Source organism: Onychostruthus taczanowskii, unplaced genomic scaffold (assembly GCF_017590055.1).
Source record: "Onychostruthus taczanowskii isolate IOZ18803 unplaced genomic scaffold, ASM1759005v1 scaffold177, whole genome shotgun sequence".
In the NCBI taxonomy this organism is placed as follows: Eukaryota; Metazoa; Chordata; class Aves; order Passeriformes; family Passeridae; genus Onychostruthus; species Onychostruthus taczanowskii.
Genome location: NW_024498984.1, coordinates 369,348 through 389,234, shown reverse-complemented (window position 1 = coordinate 389,234; position 19,887 = coordinate 369,348).

Here is a 19,887-nt window from a genome sequence, read left to right as displayed (position 1 = left end):
CTTCTACTGCACAAGCAATTGTAAAAATAAAATGTCTCCCACTGCTGCCAATGCATTACCCTGGAAGATTACTACAACACATGTGCTCACAAATGCTGCAGTCTAAACTTGGCTCACTACAGCAAACCACAGTAACCCTTTCCAAGAAATGTTTCAATGGTGTTGGCCTTAAAGTTTATTCATACTCTTGGCAGATGACCCAAATAACAGAATGCCATGAGCACACCAGGTCTCTGCTTGTAGCAAGTGTGGTTCTGCTCTCCTGACTACCTCTGTGCATCTCCCAGCACAGCATCTCTTCCTGCCACGTGTGACTGCTCTGGACAGTGACTGTACATTCCCCCCCATTCCATGTTTTCCAAGACTGTTGCTACTGTGCTTGTGTTCTCCACAATCCAAAGTTGTGAATGTTGATGCAATAAGGAAAAATTGTACATTCCTTTGCATTGTTTTCAAGTTCACTCACAATCACAGAATGACTGGGCTGGAAGGGACCTTCAAGACCATCGAGTCCAACCAATGTCATAACACCTCACGTCAACGCTGGTACCCAGTGCCACATCCAGGCTTTGTTAAACACACCCAGGGATGGTGACTGCACCACCTCCCCCAGCAGAAAATTCCAGAACTTTATCACCCTTTCCATGAAAAACTTTTCCCTAATATCCAACCTGTATTTCCCTTGGTGCAGCTTGAGACTGTGTCCTCTGGTTCTGTCAGTGCTGCCTGAGAAACAGCCCAACCCCAATTGAGCACAACCACCTTTCAGAAGGTGCAGAGTGATAAGGTCACCTCTGAGTCTCCTTTTCTCCAGGCTAAACAACCCCAGCTCCCTCAGTTAATAAAGAATTGTTGTTCCTCACAAAGTGCCTGAGAGTACCATATACATGACATTTTGAGTGAGCAACTTCTCTGTTGGAACATGTCTAATAGGAGAAGGAAAGACATGTTTTCCATTCTTTGTCAAAGAACTTCAAGAACTTTCAAAACTCTATCATTTCTTTGTACTTCAGCAAAAGACATTTTGGTTTGTTTTTTTTTTTTTTGTTTGTTATTAAAATAAGAGAACTTGATGCAATTTGGGAGAGAAATACAAACAGAAGAACCCTGCTGCATTTCTTCATTTTTGATGTTGGATTTTTTTCAGGGTGATCCAGGTCTTAAGCTTGAGTAATTAATAATATATCATCACAGCAGTTCAGCAGTGCTCCTCTGTATTCCATGAAAAGTTCCTGAATGGATTTTCACTGTATATTTTGGTTTTATATTTTTCCTTTAATTTTTTCAACTGACTGTCATTAGCAGGACAGCAGATTTTGCCCTTAGAAAGAACATTTAAGGCAATCATTGTGGCACGTGGCCTGGTATTTTTGTTCTGAAGGGTAGTTTCAAGTACATTTGTTTAAATTATTGTCACCTTAGACTGTTACTTTTTAAATATATCTTTTCTGAATTGATTTAAATTTCTGTGAACCATCTCCTGCTAGTAGTCACCACATACAGATACTACCTACAAGAGTTGTCTAGTTTATTGTTTGTAAATTATTCTCATTGTGCACATTATTTAATTGATAGAATAAATTTGATATACAGCATGTAAGATTCTGTTATTAATGGTACAGAAGTGATAATTGAAGAATTTTATTCCCTCAGATGATGACCATCTTCTTCAAAAATGGTGAAAGACCAGACAATACCAAATAATGAGCATCTATCCCATTTCTGGAGGAGTGGAGGAATAGATGAAAATTATACTACTAAAAGCATGTTTACTTTTTATGAGTCATAAACTGGCTTTTGATTAGCCAGTCCATCAGTTACAAACAATCAATCATGATCTGCCATAATTTCACCTGGTGAGATGCAGAATGAGGATTTATGAATCAGCATTTCATTGTCTTGCAGAACTTGTTAAATTTTTGAGCAGCATAGCATTCATTCCATGTAAGTCAAAATACACATGGCTGTGTCATGAATGACTTTCATTTTCCAGCTCTGCTTGATTGATGTGAAAATACATCTCCTTTTAGAGTTCTTCAAACAGTTCCAAGGTATACTTAAGTAAATCTGTTACCTTGTCTAACTCAAGATAGAAAATGTAACAATTTTGTAGTTTCTCTGGTAAATAAAACTGGAAGCCCCAGTTTTTCAAGCACTGCCTATGCTCTTGGTTGTAATGCTGGGTTTCACAATGGCAATGCACAGAGCTTTCAGGGGACAGCCAGGATTTTACTTACAGGTATTTCATTTCAATCTCCACTTGTGTTTCTGGGGTCCTAAAGGAATATACCCATATATTCAAAGTTTTACACATAAACAAGCATTGGGGCTTTTTCATAACTCTGCTGTATAAGGTTTGTTATAAGCTCAAACCATGTAATTTGTTTCTGGACATTCCTGGTTTCATATTCCATTTCCTTAGCTCTTTTTTCACCTGGGTTAGTTTTTTGTTTGTTTGTTTCTAATCATGTTGGATTATATTGGTCAAGAAATATTGAATTTTAATTCAAGGGTCTTAAAAATACATTTTCTTCCCAACATAGCATTATTATACTCATAGAGTATAATAAAATTTCATAGAAAAGAACAGTGATATCTACCTCAAGAGTGGACAAAATAGATAATCAAAACTATATTCTTTTTCTCAACTATATTCTTTCTCTCTCAACCATATAGAATATTAAATTAACTGTTATGTATGTAATTAATTACTATTTCATGAACTGGAAGAAGCACCCAGTTGAGATCATGGCTCTATTTACCCTGCTATTACACAGAAAAAAAACTCCAGGGTTTTCAATCCCCAAAAATTTTTCAGTTAGTTAACGATTGTCTAGTTTCATTATCCTGAAAATTAAAATGATAGAACTTTGTTGTGCACCTGACGGATGCAGGGAAGAAATCTTCTTTACTATGGAAAGAAAAAAGAAATCCATTTGAGAACTGATATTGGCTAAAATAAATAATTAAGCATTGACATTAATTCACAATTTAAAATATCCTCTGAAATAGATTAGAAAAGACACTAATTATAATTTAAGTTCATTGAAATGAAAACTTGGGTTTTAGAAACAATTCTTCATGTATAGATTTTGGAGTATTCTACAAAAAGAGGCAAAATAATGGTTCTATTTCACAGAGAAAGCTGAGGCTGAGAGGAAGGAAATAATTTAAAGATAGAAGACAAGCCACTGGCCTGGTCAAAAAGAATAGATCCTTGAGTCAATACCCTATTCACAAAATCACATTAATTAATACGTTTCTTGGAGAATAATAACTGTGTAGTCACATGGCTTTTCCTGGCTTCACTCAGATAGAAATTGAGAACACACATGTGTGTAGTAGAGTAGATTTATATGTTTATTATTTCTACATGAAAATGGACGACTGCTATAGTAGGGCGGAAAGGCGCATGCTGCCAGTTCTGCGAGGATCTCTCCTCATTTAAACTGGAATCTGTGTTTTCAGGCTGGGAAAATGCCTGAGCCTCCACCCCAGAGTCATTTTGTGGCTGTGAGCCTTCGCTGAGCATTCCCTCCAGCGACTGGCCGATGCTCAACAGCCACTGTGGCAAACCTTCTGAGATGGCAAGAAGCTTTTGGTGCCCTCTAGCCACTGTGCATAGGCAGTGACAGGCATACCCCAATTTTTGTATATAGCTTCCTTCTCACTAGAACCAAGTGTGACCTAATATAGTGTGTTATTTTTCATATAGTGTCCAAAAAAAGTGTAAGATCTTGTGTCAGAGTGACAAAATGCATGTAGTCCTTCTGAATTTTCACATTTCTTGACTTCTGCAGGCAACATCTGGTGATTTGAGTCCCAAAACATTTAGCAATTTTACTTTAATGTCATTGTTACATCTCTTTGAGACACCTTAGAGAAAATCTGTACCTTGTGTTATACTTTCAAATTATACATATTAGTTATCTCTGTACTTTCAAAATTAATCACAGAATTATAGAATAGTTTGGGGTGGAAGAGATCTTAGAGATCATCTAGTTCCAACCCCCACTGACATGGAGAAGGACTATCTTCTCCTTATCCACTATCCCAGGTTGCTCTAGTCCAACCTTGTCTTGAGCATTTCCAGGGATGGGGCAACCACAAAAGGGAGGATTTCTTACTTCTAATCTAAACCTCCCTTCCTTCAGTTTTAAGCCATTTCCCCTTGTCCTATGTCCTTGTGAGGAGTCCCTCTCCAGCTCTCCTGAATCCTTTTAGGTACTGAAAGGCTTCTAAGGTCTCTCCAGAGAACTCTCAAGGCTGAACAACCCCAACTCTCTCAGCTTGTTTTCATGACAGAGGGGATCCATCCATCTGGACTTGCTCCACAGATGCGTGTTTGTAAGCAAAGAAAAAAGATGGTATAGAATATTTACATGCTGAGGATGATTTTCTATTTTATTCCAAGAACCATTCCCTTATTCCAGTCCTCTCCCCATCAGTCCCTCTCCACTGGTAATTTCTTCCCCATGCTTGGACCCATAAGTAGTGCTAAGGCCCTCTTGTCCCTATATTTAGGACACTTATTTCTTTTCTGATGCATGAGAACTGACAAAAGTGGTTGTCAAGCTGATCTGCCCTTTTATGGTGAACAACGAAAACATGAGGTCAGTCTTTAATAGCCTGTAAGCTTGTTTAGACTGCCCTCACTGTCTGTCATTTTTGCTTATAGAAAAGGTAATGTGGTTCTGGTTGGTAAACTTGCAAACCAAAATGCACAGCTTACACATCCACTGATGATTGAGTTCAAGTAGGTAGTACCTTCAGAATCTGAAATCATTTTATAAGCTTCTGCTGTAGTTATCAGACAGAGATTGAGAGTTTATGCACATATTTAGCTAAAAATAATGTTTTGGATGGAAGATCTCTTATTATAGTGTTTTCTAATTATTTTGTGCATCCCTTTGTAAGAATAATGATATTAATGGATATTAATTGCACTAGTGACCTTTTCTGATACTCTACTCATGCAAAAGATCTATAAATTCCTAGAGAATGAGTCAGTGCTAGCTCCCACAGACTGTCTGAGGCAGGAAAGGCAGGGGGAACCACAGAAATTTTGCCTTCTATTTAAGTTTTATTTTACCATCTAAAATCAACCTCATAAGGAAGTGTGAAAAGTCACTCACATTCTCTACCCTCTTTATTCTCACAAACCACTTGTGTACCTCTGACTAATTCTGACAGCATGCTTACGTGACAATCAACAGTTTCAGATGACTGAGTTGTATACTGGTATAATGCACACAACCAAACGTGGGCTGATCACCTGTTTACATAGAGTTGTGAGATATTTTGTGTACAGCACTTCCCCAACCACATTGCAACCTGTGCTTAGAGTGGTTCAAAGGTAGCACAAATCTGTCTATGAAGTCCTTGACCATCCATTTGACATCAGCATATATCCAGGCAAAGCTGCATGAGTTGTTAAAGTCTTGTCTGGATTCTCAAGTTATGCACATCTACCTGAGGAATAGGAATGATTTCTTTTGATGAATAGATGTAGTTACCCCTAATAGTCTCGGAAGCTGTTTCTTTTTCAATGTGGTGCTTTCAGATCATCATAGCAAAAGTGCTTCAAACAGTCTGTACCTTCAAATAATGAGCACACTTAAATGTCTGTAAACAAATTTGTTGCAAAAAGATATATTTATGCACCAGTTCTCCTGTGTGCTCCTGAAAGACAGATTCTTGTGCCCTTGTGTAGGTTCTGTACCTATTGCCTAAATTTGTCGAGTTACTCACCATGAATCATATCCTGATTGCAAAATGTTACAAAAGGCAACTGCAAAAGAAAAAGAGGCTGTACCAGGGTAGAATGCATCTAATCACAGAGACCTGCCATATGCCAACTGCTTGCCACATAGTTTTCATAAAATTTAATTTGATTGCAACACAAAACAAGCAGGTAATGTCCCATGGAATCTGCACTGAAAAACCTCAGAACAGTATATGTTAGTTGTGATTTTCTCTTATCTCTGATGGTTATGACATATTTTACCTGAGACAACTTGCAAGTGATTATCTGAGATAAAGTGTGGGTTGGATGTGACTTTGATAAAGCTGCATATCTCACAATAACAAATGTACATCTTTAGTTAATTTAAGTTGTTGGCCTGTCATTCATCACATTGATTCGACTCTCAGCTAAAAGTTGTGTCTGTCCATTGGGAGAGAATTTAAGAAATGCCGTTCACGCTGGGGTTTCTCCAAACGACATTTATTTGGCTATACTGAAACCCTGAGATTAACACGTTCATTTTAGGTGGGTTTTTATGTTTCAGTTATAAATGCCCACTGAGTATCTTGTGATGTACTTAAAAGTAAATTGTGGGAGAAGGAAAATGCCACCCTGTAATTGATAATCTTATTATGGCAAACTGTTGAGTCAAGTGTAGTGCAGGCTGCATTGATCAGCAGTTGGAAATTACATCAATTCTCACTTTATTATTTAGCATGAGTGTCAAAGTACCTTATGTGTTTCAGCAATTGAAGGGGAAAAGATGTGAGCTACCTAATGGACACACATTTTTTCAGCTGCATTAATTTACTTAGTTGTAGGACTGTGCTTCTTTGGAAGCTGTTGCTCTAGTGCATCCATTTGAAAGTCAGCATGTTATAAACAAAGCTGGCTACCAGGAAAATTAATAATAAATGAAGCTTTCATCCCATCTCTTCTTCCATTGAAAGTAAAAATCATTTGCAAAGTAAATAGAAGCTTTTTACATATGGGAAAATAAATATAACCCCTCCAACTATTTAAATGTTTTACCTGACTTTTCCAAAGACTTATTATTATGTCTCCTATTTTCAATTAGTTAATTATTTTAAATGTAGAACTCAATGTTTAAGTGTGTGAAGTCTTTTTTATCATTTGATAATCTCACTTTTAATTTTTATTTTTGTTTTTATTTTTATTTTTACTTTTATCTTATTTTTTCTAATAAACCAATTGTACAGCTTACGGTACAGGGGAATCATACATGATTCTGCAACAGAAGTTTTGTCTATGACTGTCTAATGTGCTTTCAGTCTGAGAAATCTGTGTTTTCTAGCAGTTTGCCTGTCAGCATTGCATTGTATTCAGATGAAAGGAGGATTTACAAATATATTTAAGGAGCTTAATCTATTCATAAATCGTATTTATTTTGGAGGAACAACTAAACACAAAGGCTTTTGTTTGTTTGTGTCCAAGCTGTGCTCTATGTTGCCTACATTGATGAAGGAAGGATGGAGGGGTGGGATGAGGCTGTTTTGCTTTGAAGAGAGGAGTCTTAAAGATTATATATTGTTGCTTGGTTACAGCCCTTGTTTTTCACCTCTCTTATGGACAAGTTGTGATGCTAAGGAAGACAAAAAGAGGGTTGTTTTTTTCACAGAAAACTCTTTATGTCCAGATCTCTGGATGGGGTTCTTAAGAGCTCCTTCTGTTAAGCATGTATGTCCTAAGATGCATTTCATTGTTTTCCTCTGATGCTGTACATCTGTATAAGGATGGCAGATGTCTGCTCTGAGTACCCTCTTGTACATATGTACAGCCATCATTTCTGCTTTCAATCTGCTGCCAGCATTCAGTGAATTCACATATTATGGTCCAAAAAATTGTCCTGCATGACTGCTGAAACCAATACACACCTGTGCTCTCTGCACTAAACAGCTGTGATATTTGTAACCCTATTTTGATATGAAGCAGACAAGAGGGAAGCCAGCCTTTAGAAAGATATATGAAAGAACAAATAATTTAAAACTTATAATCTGATACATTGTAAATAAAAATCAGTGGCATATTTTTTCTGTATTAAAATGAAATGAAATTTGTTAATGTGCTTCCTAGGCCTTCTAGAGCGATGCTAACTTTTGGAAATGTGTCAGTGATGTTCCTCTGCAAATAACTCCTGCCCATTTTACTGAATCCAACTTTCTTTTGTGCTCTTTTAATATCCTCTCCAACTAGTTCAAGAGCAGACAACTCTTATAAAAGATTCTGGAACTAAGGTCATGTAAATTCAGAGCATGGTCTGAGCACAGTGTGGCCTGTGGCATCAGGAATCCTGGACCTGCTCCCTGCAAGAGCAACTATACACAAAGGTGGTTGTAAACTCAGCCTACAAAATCACTAATCACAGAATGTTGTTTTGGAAAAGACTGCTGTAAATCCTCTAGGCCAGCTCATTCTACAGCAGAAACTTCTCCAGTTGGATTTTAATATCTCCAGCATTGAAGGCTCCAGAATCTTCTCGAGAAACCACTTACACCGTTTGACAACTCTTACCGTAATGAGGTTTTTACGTCATTGTAAATTGCATTTCCTGTGGTTTTATTTGTTTCCATTGCCTCTTTTCTCATGCCTGGTGTCCTGCTTTAGGCCAAATTTGGGAGGAAACCTCTGAAGGGATCCCTATAGAAAGCAAATTTGAGTGGCTCCTCCCCCCACCAGTTTGGGAGACATAAATCTCCTTCCAGAAAAGTGGAAAAAAACTATTTATTTAACAAGCAAAGTGTTCACAAACATGGAGAAATGAATGATATTAAACAATGGAAGCTTTCATTGTCCTGAAGAGGTGACAAATTCAGAAAATCCTTTTCAGGGGCTGTAGCTCAGCTCGCTCTGTCTCTTATCAGTCCCTCCTGTGCTGGAAACGCTGCATCCCGGGCTCCAGTGGGCCACAGGTGTGAGCTCCAGGTGTTTTTCTGGGTTTTTGGTCCAGAGAAGGTTCAAACAGTTCCAAGAAAAAGAAAGTCACAGCCCGGGGAGCTTTTCTGCCTCAGCTAGATAAAAGACTAACTAAAAGCAAAGGAGAGTTTTCTCCCGCTCCCTGTCCGTGCTGCAGACAGCACAGTCTGTGAGAGAGAGAGAGAGAGCTGGAGCTCTTATCTCAGTGTTTTGAATACAGTCACCTCAGACATCCCACTGCTTCTCCTTCCCCCACATTTCACTCTTAGATGTAGTTTTAAAAGCACAGAATTCAATATCCAGTATAAGCAGAACAGACAATTGGGGATGCAAGAATCATAAGGTCACCTAGGACACCTGGGCACTCCCAAGGAGTATCTGGCTCCATCTCTTCTCCCCTCTCTACTGCCCAGTACTCAATCTGTTCATGAGATATCCAAGAACTTTCCCCAAACTACAACACTCAGCCTCTCTCAGCTTTCCCCACGTGACAGATGCTTCAATCCCTCAATCACGTTTGTGGCCCTTCTCTGGATTTGCACCTGCTGTGTCTGCATCTCTTTTGTATTGGGGAGCCCAGAACTGGAGCCAGCCCTCCAGTTGTGTCCTGTTAGTGCTGAGCAGCAGGAAGGAATCACCTCCTTTGACCTGCTGGCAGCACTCTTTGTGATGCAAACAATCTTAGAATGAATATGTCATTTTAGACAACTCATTAAAAATATTTTACTAAGCTAAAAAGAAAAATATTACTGACTATTCCTGCAAATAAATGTTATGTTTTTTATTCTCGAATCCTACAAATGCTTGTCTTATACTTTTCCCCATGCCTTCTTTTTTAAGAAGATTATGACTGTGTTTTTGCAGCTGAGTTGTTGGTGCTGAAAGATTTAGAGGATTTTATTACCAGGCAGAGGTATCCAAGTATGTGTCATCTCTTAAACAAGTCCTGTTTTTCGACTGACACATGTCACAGAATAGCAGGCTTTTTTCTCCTTGTCTCCAGAATAGACACCCTCCCATTTCATAATGTTTTGCAATTCATCATTTGGTTTTCTCATTAAATCCCAATGAGTTAGTTTTTTACTTATTGGCTAAACTATTTGAAACTCAATTTATTTTGGCAGTTTCTGATCACAGACTGTTGTTGCTATGATGTATGGCAAGGTATGAAGCTGAGGCCACAACAAGAGAAAATGATAGACAAAAACAGATGAGATTCTCTTTTTGCCTATATAAGCAACAAAATATGACTGAGTATGTGAGGCCAGGATCTCACCCTAAGTCATTTTTCCATGTTCTCCTTCCTAAATCCCAAATTTCCTGAAATTCCTGAAAAATTGGAAATTTACCATGAGACATATAAAGCAGCAAATTGTTGGATGTGGATTACACTTCAACCACAAAAGCCCTCTAAAACAGATATGAACTGTGCCCACCTCCATATGTTCATGCAGTTAACTCCCAAATCAGAGAAACTAAAGGGGTTTTTTCCCCTTCTTTTCTTTTTTTCTCTCCTATCTGACTTCTCTTTGCATTCAATGGGCAGTATTGATAGCCAGAAGACTGTCTTCCCCAGAAGAAAACGTGTGGGAAGGTATTGCTGAAAAACTCAAAGGCAAATATAAATTAATAAACCAGATGAAAGTATGTTTTCCAAGGTCTGGCAGGCAGAGAGATAATTAGTTTTGGATTTAGGAGGTATAGAAATCTTTAGCAGCAAAAATTTAAGGAAAAAATCCTTAGAGAGTTCTGCCAAATGTTAGAATAATCAACTCTTAAATAAAGCTTTATTTGCTTTCCTTCATTGACTATTGTAAATTCCAGGTGCTGCCAAAGCTTTGACTGTTTGATTGATTAAATTGATTATTTTGTTTTCTCATAAAAAATTGTATTCTATACAAATTACATAGTGGAAATACAAGCTGCATTAGTGAGACAGTGGTAGGTTAAACCTTCCCACACCTTCTCACATCTTAGACTTCTTTCACAAAATTTTCTGAGATTTCAAAAATATACCTTCTTTACCATATGTGGCTAAAGAAGGTATATTTTAGCAGTTTGTTCCAATATATAAAGAAATTGGAATAGCCATAGATCTCTTACAGGCCCTTTGGTCATACCTCTGCTCTTCCTAAATACAGACACTACTAAGTGCATGTGATCTGTGTCTTTCTGTCTCATCCTCCTCACTACCTCACAAAAAAAGCACCTGTGTTCCAAATCCTATCATTCTTAAGTGGCAAAGTGTCCTGATCAAAGAATGTTTAGCTGTAGCAAAAACATTTCTGTTTTCCAGTATCTAAGGGGTTTTATTTTCCCACTTAAAATTCTGAGCTGTTGGTAGTAAGCAGATTTTGGGTAGAATAATAACAATTAAAACACCTGAAAATAACATTTCTATGGAATAATTTGGATGATCTTCTACTGAATAATTTTGATGAAACACTTCCTTCAAACCTACTTACAGGAAAATTTAATATATGGGCCTAACATCTTCCTTTATTAGATCTTCTCATAAACTAATTATTTTGTTTCATTTTGATTGGTTTTTTAGTGTTAAATTACCAATTTAATGTACAATATTAAGAAGCAAAAATGAAAACTACAGAGAGCAATTTCAGGTGGAATTACACTAATAATAAAATTTCCCATATGCATTTCTAAGCCTTTCTGTTGTTTACAGTGTGTTTTTTGAAATGTGGCAGGGAATTAATCTTGCAATCTGCTGAATTTTGATTTCCCAGTGGAAATCAACCAGGAATGGTCAAGGCTATGAGCTATGTAAAATTATCCTTTGCACAGGGGAATGCTCAGGGCTGGTTCTGTGTGAAGGCAAAGTAACCATTTGGCAGTGGCAGCAGATAGCTGAGGAAAACAAAACGCTGAGAGCTCTGGAAAGCTAGGCTAGCCATTGGTACCCCTGTGGAAAGAAAAAGATTCCCCCACAATTATCATTTGCCATCCTCACTTTTCCATTCCCAAAGGAAGAGAAAACCCAGCTCTGCACCTCTCTCTTTCTTACTCTCCCTTCTGCACAGCAGAGTTACCTGGGCTGTATCTCTGCATCTCTCACGGCTGAGCACCCAGTCGTATCAAGCAAGACAAATTTCAGATGTTTCTGATTAAAAGGCATTTTTCTGAGTGACTGTGGTTGACTTTCCTATTTTTACCTCTAGACATCATTCTCTTAGTAATGGAAAAGGGAAATATGCCAGTTCAACTATCAGAATGGCAAGGAGTTCTGCATGCCTGTGGCAAGAAGTTGCCCCAGACTGAAGCTGACTTTTAACCGCTATCAGTTACTCTATTCTAGCAATTCACAGGGGAGCTAAAATTTGTGTTTCAGACCTTGGTTACAGCTTTTATATTGGGGTTCAGCTTTCTTGCATATCCTGTGCAGTTATCATTGACTCACAGTAGAAAAAGGAAATTCTTTGCATTTACAAGGTTAGTATCTACTGTAGTTTAACTGAACTTGTCTAAATAACTCCACTGCTCACATAATATACAGATGTTATCTCGAGGTTATGTCAATTTAAAGACAGTCTGTTTACTAAGAACTGTAACATGCTGTATCTTTAAAATTAGACAACACCTATGTACATAAAGTGTGCCCTCAGTTATTATCGGCAAATAAACCTTTCGTAATGAGGTTTCAGATCTATTGGTTCAGTGCTGGCAATAACTCTCTGTGGAACTGACTTCAGCCCATTAAGCAAGCCTGCTTCTGCTCCCGTGGTTGTTAATTTGACGGGACTGTGTCACATTAAGTAGAACAAACATGTTTTCACCCGCTCAGCCATCCAGAACGGACATGGCTGTTACTCTAACAACTGGATATTGATTGGAAGCATTCACCCTTTCTGACCTAGGGCTGGTACATGAAAACAGAGCCAGGACTGATTAAGAAATTGTATGTGTTTGTGCACATGTGTGCAGTGTTAATGGTCCACATAAATTTCAGGCCTTTTGAATTCACGTCATGTTAATGCTCTGAACATGAGATCTGTCACTCATTTCCTGCAGAAGCTGTGAAGCCTCATTTATCTTTAATTATTTATTTGTCTGCATCCTTGTACCCATCTGGTCAGACCATGCTTTCAGGGCCCACTGCCCCATATTGAAAAATTTGTTTATTAGCTGTAGCTCTAATAAAACTGTCTCCGGAAATGATGAAGTTGAACTGCTGGGATTTGCTTCTGCTTTTGAGCCCATGTATGGCAAAATTCAGTAGATAGTAGTGTGCTACTTTTGTGTATTCTTGATACAGAGAATATCATTAGCTGGTCATTTCTGTAGACAAATAAGAAACAGAGGAAGTAAAGGGGACAAAAAAAAAAAAAAAAAGAAAAAGGGGGATTTTGCATCTATTAATGAAAGCAGACTACCTTGTAATATAAAGGTTTGACATACTGCACTTCCTTCCTGTAAATTCTGCTCTATTGATTACATTTATTACACCCTTGGATGTGTACATGGTCTAATTTGCAGTACAGAGAGGAGGAAATGGGGTGAATTGCTCTAATATCCCATGCTGCTCAGCTGTGGTGAGCCAGCGTGGAAGGAATACTCTACTTGCCTTGCCACCAGGAGAACCATGAACTTACAGCTAGTTTCTCCTGGGTCCAGAGAAGTCGTGTGCTCTCATCTCCTGCAATCCTGACTCAGTGGAGGTAGGAGTTTGTTGATGATTTATTTTTCATTTATATTCTTCTCCATTTTTTTTTCTGCTCCCCCTCCAATACTGAGGTCTTCACCAGCTGTACTATGTGACTCAGTAGAATTTTGCTACACCTTCTCAGCTTTGCTATTTCTAAGAGCAGTACCAAGAGCTGATAATAAATTTTATTTATGAAGGTAAGTACCACACATTGTCTTATAGTCAAACGTAAAGTTGGGCCACTCAAAGTGAGAAATTACAGGTTTAGTTGCTTTTAACATGATGATAGAGAAATAATCATAAAGTCTAGATATCTCTCATGTATTTTCTGCAAAGGAAAATATGCAGCATGTGTAATATATACTTTCAACTATTTAATATGGGATTTTTTCTAGCACTAGAGCAAATATTTATAAAAAATACAGATATTATAAAATATATTATGAAAGACTTTAAATTGTTTTAAAAGTCTAGATTTTTAAAATGTAAATACTTAATTTCCAATGTAACTTACTTAAGGAAACAATGTAATATTATGAAAAAATTTGGAAATTATTTTTTTTTTAAATTATTGATTTCAAGATACAGCAAACAGAAAGTAAAATTGCATTGCTCTTGCATTTCTCTCCTTCATAAAGCAGGAAGAAGCAATCCAACAGTGAAGAAAACAACATGGAAGTTTATCTGAAAATAGAGAAGAAATTTTATGGACACGATTCATTAACATAAAATACACTGCAGTGCTAAAATTCAAGAAAAATTGGGAAGAGAAAATAGCATAGCTAAGTAATAAATAAGAGGTCCCAAGCAGCAAAAAATAATGTCCATCAAAAAGAAAAAATCATATTATGTATAAAAACATTTCTCTCTACAATTTTAGTTAAATACTTCTACAATCAAAGAACTTATTAAAATTATCAGGTTTATAGAAATATTTTTTCAAAAGGAACTGTTTTGGTATTAAAAATGCGTTTATTTTTCCATATTGTTATACTTTCAAGCACCTGGAAAAATCAGAGGAAATATTGCTTGAAAATCCTTCAACAAGAGTATGTGGAGTGATGAAATTTAATGTTCATTTACTATAGGTCATAATTTGTGAAGCAAACAATCTCAGAAAGATGTTTTGATACTCTGCTTTGTGGAGATCATTGGAATTCAGCTAAGTGGACATGATGATGAAAAGTGATTCTGGCATGACTGTGTTCGAAGGGAATTAAAGATTCATGGATGCTCTATAGAGGGTTGTAAAACTGGAAGAACATCAGAATACACAATTAGTTGTAGGGGATAATTCTGCAGTGATTTTAATGATCAATGCATGGCTTTTTCTTATTATTAAGCTATAAATTATTTTATATTATTACCCCAGAAAATCAGACTCTTCATTACAGAACAGTAGTGCTGCAGGACATTACATAAATGTAATCATGGATATAACAAAATCATCCATCACACTGTGATAAACAGTAAGTGTTCAATTGCAGCTAGTCAGTATTACTCTTCTAATTTTGTTAAATGTTGAATTCTAATGAATGCTTCATTTGGAAATTTTAGAGGTGTACTTTACAGAATTGAGCTTTATTGGCACAAGACTTTTCTGATTCTTAACATGATTTGTATAATCACAGAATGGATAGGGTTGGAAGGGACCACAGTGGTTCATCTGGTCTAACCTCTCAGCTCAAGCAGGGTCATCCCATGGCACAGAATTGCAACACAGTGGTTCTTGAATAGCTTCAGTGAGGGAGACTCCACAACTTTTTGAGAAAGCTGTTCCAACGTATGGCCATCCACATCATAAATTACAACCCTCTGGGATCTGCTGTTCTGCCATTTCTCAATCCACCTCGCTGCCCACTCATCCAGTCCATGCTTGCCTATGAGGATGTTGTGAGAGTGTCAAAAGCCTTGCTGAATTCAAGCTATGCAATATTCACTAAAAAACCAGAGAGTTCAAAAAGCATAGAATACAGCATGACATGCAGCATTACCCATTCATCTCCATGAAAAAATACTGTATATTAGTAGAAATTAGTTGTATTTATTTTTACTTACTCTGCAGGGACACAGCAGTAATAAATGACCCTTAGAACCTAAACTTTCTATGATTTTTAACTAAATTCTGCTCTTTGCAGAGATTTCCTTGAGTTCAATCCTTAGAGACAAAACTACCTCCTAAATCAGCCATGTTATCCCTATTAATAAAAATATTTCCATTAACTTTAGTGAATTTTAGATATGATAATTAGGGAAGCATTATTACAATGTCACAATCTTCCTGAAAATATTTCATGAAGATGCAGAGATGATATATACTATATATCTAATATGACAAATCATATTATATGATAAATAATAATAATAATAATAATAATAATAATCTCAGTTGATATTATAAATCTTAAGTTACTCATTGCTTCTATTGTATCTTTCTAGAGGTACTGCGGTCCATCAGTTCTTCTTTAACTTCTTGCCATCCCTTGCTCCTTCCTCCTTGAATCTATTTTTTTCACTTTTGATGCACAATGAAATAAAAACATATTTCTCAATAGTTTGAGGTGGGGTGTTTCTGAACAAAAGAATGAGATGAGAAGGGAGGCATCCTGTTGTCCTTTTTGGATGTGATATGGTGTTGCAGATTGACACAATCTTCAAATTGAATATCCATTCTGACACCAAAAGCCTACTCTTATTTGTGTTACAATTAATAGATAGTTAAGAGTATAGAAGAGAGGCATAAAATTTACTAGGAAGTCATGTGAATGTGGGACTGGTTAGCATGATAAGATTATCCAGGAAAATATGACAAAGACCACAATAGGATGTGGCCATCTCCTCAATTTATATGCTGTTTACTGGATTGCATTGGGGTTTTTTTGTAATTGCTAATGATATTTAATAGACCTCAGCTACATTTATTATATAGGTCTTGTTTCTTCACTGCATATATGTAATATACCTTTGCAAGTTGGAGGATATAGTGAATAAGCCACTTGATCTAAGATTTAAGGTTAATATTTGAATATGTAATAGTATTTTAAGAAGCAGCAGTATAATTTTTGTCACACATTGATAATGGTTATTTAAAAACAAATATTACAACCAACACGGAAATAAGTTAGCTATGACACAGATATTATCAAATGGAACAAATAAAAACTCAGTAACTTTTTCTTACCCTCTTATCTTGATAGCTCTTATTGGCTTCAAATTAAATTTTGAGAAGTATAGAAAAGATGCTAGCATTATTTCAACCCCACTGTACTTGGTACAAGTTTAAAGCTTCAAAAGCATGCACCTGGTGAGAGAAAACTGACAGAAAATGTAGTATTCTTTGCAATTGTAAATACAATGATTGAAAGGAAGGTGATGGTGATATCGTATGTCTGTGGTAGAGCCACAAACTGGGGGTTTGATACAATGTAGTCATAGGAACATTAAATAACACAAACTGGAAGGGACTTCTGGAGATTGTTGGGTGCAATCCTCCTGCGTGCAAAGCAGGGTCAGTTTAGACTTGGCTTTGCTTACTGAGAAGATTTTCCAGTCAAGTTATGAGTATCTCCAAGTGCAGAGATTTCACACACTCTCTAAGAAACCTCTCTCAAGCTACTTCCATGGTGAAACCAAATTTCATACTTGATGGCACTTACAACTTTTCCCTTTTTTCTCATCAGTGTATATTCCCAAGATTTCAATTCCATTATCCTAAAATCAGTGGAAGATAACAATAGGATCCACCCTGAGGCAGCTCCCAAACCCATTTCTCTGAGTCCACCCACCTTGTCCTAGAACATAACATGTGTGAGTTGCCTGCCCATGCAGCTGCCTCTCACTCCCCCGCTCAAGTGTGCCAACATCTTTCTCACACAGGGAAAACGGAAATGGACACTGCTCCTGTGGCATGGCACAGAGGGAAACAGCATCCCTTGGCTCAGAGTGCTGGACACAACTGCTAACGGAGCCCGGTGTCATTGGCTGTGTTGCTGGATGAGTGCACAGCTGACTCGGGCTCTGTTTGTCCGCAGGACCCCCATCCCTCACTGCACAAAGGTCCTTTCCTGCCCAGCCTGGGTTGCCAGCAGCACAATTTAGGGATGGCATCAGATTGCTGCGTCCCCCTCAGCAGTGGCCTCATCTCCGCAGGTATCTGCAACAGACAAAGAGGCCGATCCCGTGGCTTTAATTCACGTGTTCTTTACAATTGTACCAAGCTATCCATGTTTTCATTATCAGAAGGGTCAAAGGGTGTGAAACTAATGTCTGGCTTCAAGGAAAATAAATTATTGTTGAGGAAGCTACTTGAACCGGCCCTGATTTTAACTGCTCTGTATCAGTCTGATTAAATCAACACTGGATGGGACTACCAATAACATTAGTGGGTTTGATTGAATTGCAATGCTTCAGACAATTGTGAAATACCTTTTGAGTAATAAAATGTTCTGCTTTTTCTCCTCTGCTTCATTTTGGTTTCATCTGTTTAAAAGGAATTTTTTTTTTTTTTAAATCAAAATAAGAGAAACAAGTCTGCAAATTCATTAAATCTGGTTGAGTGACAAGGAAAAACAATTGGGAACTGGTATTAGATGGGTATTTTGATGTTTGGGTATGGCTCTCTGCCTACTTTTATAGCAGAGCAAAGAGTTGAAAGCTAAATAATTCTTCACTCACTGATTTTTTTGTAAAAAACAAAAAGCAGAAAAGGATAAGAAATGGATTTTTTTTTTCTTCAGATGTGCTTTTTAATTTTCTTTTGTTTTCTTTATAACTAGGATGTACACAGCCTGTGTCTTTCTGTCAATGTCCTTCCTGAAATTCTTGGACTAAATGCACAAAAGGATTTTTTCCTGTATGCTGTAAACAGCAGTGTGACTAGAATGAGAACAAATCTGCCACACCAAAATCATTCTGATCATGCTCAGGAATCCCTGTAGACATTTTGGTTTTCTGCATCCTTTCCTTGGATTGAATAGGAATGAAGACATATATCTCATCAACCCAAATATATTTCTAATCTGATTCATCCTGCAAAGGAGATTAGAGCATCTTAATGCTATGCTGCTGCTTTTCCTTCAGTGGAGAGAAGTAGTTGATTAAATAGGTATTTAAATTCTCATTACTTAGCATCTAATAGTAGTCAGCAATTTAAATAAGAGTGTTCAAATGTGTTACAGGTAGTACTTGTGCCTCCTGCACAAGGTTTAGGGTTTCATTACTTTCTTTAAAATGCCAGTATTGAGATAAAATGCAGGATTTAATTTTGAAGCTTACAGTGTAATCCAGTGTATTTATTGAAGCTAAATTCGTTCCAATCAATGTTCATTGGTTTTGGGTGCTCTTTGAAGTCAATAGAATTTCTTCTTTAACCCCAGATTCAAGCATATCATTAAAATTAATTTTTAGATAATTTGAAACTTAAATCTAGGTTATTTTAAAAATATATATATATATATATATATATATATATATATATATATATATCTCCACCGTTTTTACATGGCAACATTGTTGTTAGGGTTTCTTGTAACAGCTGGGCCCCTGAATTCAAAATCACTTCTGAGACTATCTACCTGAACAACTCCTATAAAATGTGCGGGGTTCTTTTCCTAGTGAATGGTCTCATTTTCAGTCAGTGATTAAGCACAATTCACCTAAGAAAAATAAAACTCCTTTATATCTTCCATGGTTGTGTTGCATAAATTAACAATTTTTTTCCCAAGACACAACACTATTTTTAATATAAACATTAAGCACATACTTAATTTGTTAGGGTTTTTAAAAATATTCACAGAAATTGCTCTTCTGCAGCTCATGAACTGTTCCATGAAGAGTTCTATTGGAAAGAAGAAAGACTTTATGCAATACAGAATGCTCTTTCTTTTTAACTAGTTACTTAGGCTTTTGTTATTGTTGCCATGTGAGAAATGCCGTGAAGACTTATATCCTGTAAAATACTAATAAAGGATTTTGAAAGTCTGTGTTGCTTTAAGAGACACGACTCAGGCTCCTAATGGGTGATCCTCTGTCTGAAAAAGATCCCTGCCTGTAAGTATTGATTAATTCTTTGTAAATGAGAGCTGCTGCTCAGTCAGTCTTTTGGGCTGTTAAAAGTTCACAATGTGATGGTCCACATAACTCTCTGTGTTGAACTGAGTGTGGAGTGAATTAAAATTATTAACAAGTCTCCCCTCTGAAGACCATTAGCTAGGTAATAAATCAACAAGGGATACTGCAGCATGATGAAACTGTTACAGCCCACAGTTATTACAACACATGGGGCACTGTCAGAGGACTTTAATCTCCCTCATGAAGAATAATTTATTATAACAACATCCTCTGAACTTCCCTTGTTGATATAAAATTATTGGGTTGAAGCATTTGGCAAAGCAATATTAGCATTGCTAAGGAGGTTGCATATAGTCATTCCTTTCATTAATATACATCAGTACCTTCAGTAGTGAATACAATTATCTGATTTTAAACCAAAAATATGGTGGAAGCAAAAATCTTGTATTTGAGGCAATCTGACAATAAACATACTTCC